Here is a 3,382-nt window from a genome sequence, read left to right on the forward strand (position 1 = left end):
TCCACACAGACGGTCCCCCAAGGCCAGAATTGAGCCCAGGTCCCTGGTGCTGTCAGGTAGCAATGCTAATCACTGTGCCACCGTGCAGTCCACAAGAAAAAGCATAAATTAGGTAAAAACTCATAGCAGGTTCTTTATGAAGGAAACCAGTTGTCTTTATCCATTTTGGTTGATATGTAACTCTGGTTCCAAAGGAGGGTAACCTTAACTCTCCAAAGTGGTACTTAATTGTACCAAATAGTGATTGATTGATGGCTCAAACTACCCACCAGTAACGTTTTGGGACAATGAGTGATGGGCAACGGATGCCACCCTTACCAGCGATACCCACATTCTGAGAAGGCATTAAAAAAAAAATTCAGTATTTGAGAAATGGAAACTTTCTAGAATAAAAATCCTTCAATCACCAGCCTTCGATTAACCTTGAATCAATATTTACCTGCTTTGTTTCAGCTGCTGACTGACCAGCTGTGTATTTCCAGTGTTTGTTATTTCTATCATCACAGGTACAGATGTAAATCCAATCGGATTAGAGTCATAGAACATAGAACATAGAACATAGAACATTACAGCGCAGAACAGGCCCTTCGGCCCACGATGTTGCACCGACCAGTTAAAAAAAAACTGTGACCCTCCAACCTAAACCAATTTCTTTTCGTCCATGAACCTATCTACGGATCTCTTAAACGCCCCCAAACTAGGCGCATTTACTACTGATGCTGGCAGGGCATTCCAATCCCTCACCACCCTCTGGGTAAAGAACCTACCCCTGACATCGGTTCTATAACTACCCCCCCTCAATTTAAAGCCATGCCCCCTCGTGCTGGATTTCTCCATCAGAGGAAAAAGGCTATCACTATCCACCCTATCTAAACCTCTAATCATCTTATATGTTTCAATAAGATCCCCTCTTAGCCGCCGCCTTTCCAGCGAAAACAATCCCAAATCCCTCAGCCTCTCCTCATAGGATCTCCCCTCCATACCAGGCAACATCCTGGTAAACCTCCTCTGCACCCTCTCCAAAGCCTCCACATCCTTCCTGTAATGTGGGGACCAGAACTGCACACAGTACTCCAAGTGCGGCCGCACCAGAGTTGTGTACAGTTGCAACATAACGCTACGACTCCTAAATTCAATCCCCCTACCAATAAACGCCAAGACACCATATGCCTTCTTAACAACCTTATCTACTTGATTCCCAACTTTCAGGGATCTATGCACACATACACCTAGATCCCTCTGCTCCTCCACACTATTCAAAGTCCTCCCGTTAGCCCTATACTCAACACATCTGTTATTCCTACCAAAGTGAATTACCTCACACTTCTCCGCATTAAACTCCATCCGCCACCTCTCGGCCCAACTTTGCAACCTGTCTAAGTCTTCCTGCAAACTACGACACCCTTCCTCACTGTCTACCACACCACCGACTTTGGTGTCATCAGCAAATTTGCTAATCCACCCAACTATACCCTCATCCAGATCATTAATAAATATTACAAACAGCAGTGGCCCCAAAACAGATCCCTGAGGTACACCACTTGTAACCGCACTCCATGATGAATATTTACTATCAACCACCACCCTCTGTTTCCTATCCGCTAGCCAATTCCTGATCCAATTTCCTAGATCACCCCCAATCCCATACATCTGCATTTTCTGCAGAAGCCTACCATGGTGAACCTTATCAAACGAGGTTTACAGCATGGAAACAGGCCCTTCGGCCCAACTTGTCCATGCCGCCCTTTTTTTTTGAAACCCCTAAGCTAATCCCAGATGCCCGCATTTGGCCCATATCCCTCTATACCCATCGTACCCATGTAACTATCTAAATGCTTTTTAAAAGACAAAATTATACCCGCCTCTACTACTACCTCTGGCAGCTTGTTCCAGACACTCAGCACCCTTCATGTGAAAAGATTGCTCCTCTGGACACTTTTGTATCTCTCCCCTCTCACCTTAAACCTATACCCTCTAGTTATAGACTCCCCTACCTTTGGGAAAAGATATATCTCGCTGATCTGTGCCCCTCATTATTTTATAGACCTCTATAAGATCACCCCTCAGCCTCCTATGCTCCAGAGAAAAAAGTCCCAGCCTATCCAGCCTCTCCTTATAACTCAATCCATCAAGTCCCGGTAGCATCCTAGTAAATCTTTTCTGCACTCTTTCTAATTTAATAATATCCTTTCTATAATAGGGTGACCAGAATTACACACAGTAATCCAAGTGTGGCCTTACCAATGTCTTGTACAACTTCAACAAGATGTCCCAACTCCTGTATTCAATATTCTGACCGATGAAACCAAGCATGCCAAATGCCTTCTTCACCACTCTGTCCACCTTTGACTCGACTTTCAGGGAGCTATGAATATGTACCCCTAGATCTCTTTGTTCTGTAACTCTCCCCAGCGCCCTACCACTAACTGAGTAAGTCCTGTCCTGGTTCAATTTCCCAAAATGCATCACCTCGCATTTGTATAAATTAAACTCCATCTGCCATTCGTCAGCCCACTGGCCCAATTGATCAAGATCTTATTGCAATTGGAGATAACTTTCTTCACTGTCCACTATGCCACCAATCTTAGTGTCATCTGCAAACTTACGAACCATGCCTCCTATATTCTCATCCAAATCATTAATGTAAATGACAAATAATAGTGGACCCAGCACTGATCCCTGAGGCACACCACTGGTCACAGGCCTCCAGTTTGAAAAACAACCCTCTACAACCACCCTCTGGCTTCTGTCAAGAAGCCAATTTTGTATCCTTTTAGATACCTTACCCCAGATCCCGTGAGATTTAACCTTATGCAACAACCTACCACGCGGTACCTTGTCAAAGGCCTTGCTAAAGTCCATGTAGACAACATCAACTGCACTGCCCTCATCTACCTTCTTGGTTACCCCTTCAAAAAACTCAATCAAATTTGTGAGACATGATTTTCCACTTACAAAACCATGCTGATTGTCCCTAATCAGTCCTTGTGTCTCTAAATGCCTGTAGATCCTGCCTCTCAAAATAACTTCCAAAAATTTACCCACCACAGATGTGAGGCTCACTGCCCTGTAGTTCCCAGGCTTTTCCCTGCAGCCCTTTTTAAACAAAGGTACAACATTTGCCACTGTCCAATCTTCAGGCACCTCATCAGTGACTATCGATGATTCAAATATCTCGGCTAGGGGACCCGCAATTTCCTCCCTAGCCTCCCACAATGCCCTGGGATACACTTCATCAGGTCCCGGGGATTTTTCTACCTTGATGTGTGTGGTGAACCATAGATGGTTACCACTATGGGTACTTGTACATATGTTACTCTTGTTACTGTTGGGGTTAGGGTTTGAGTGTTCCACCTGTTATTATTGTTTATGTGGTACACTC

This window comes from Mustelus asterias, chromosome 1 (assembly GCF_964213995.1).
Source record: "Mustelus asterias chromosome 1, sMusAst1.hap1.1, whole genome shotgun sequence".
In the NCBI taxonomy this organism is placed as follows: Eukaryota; Metazoa; Chordata; class Chondrichthyes; order Carcharhiniformes; family Triakidae; genus Mustelus; species Mustelus asterias.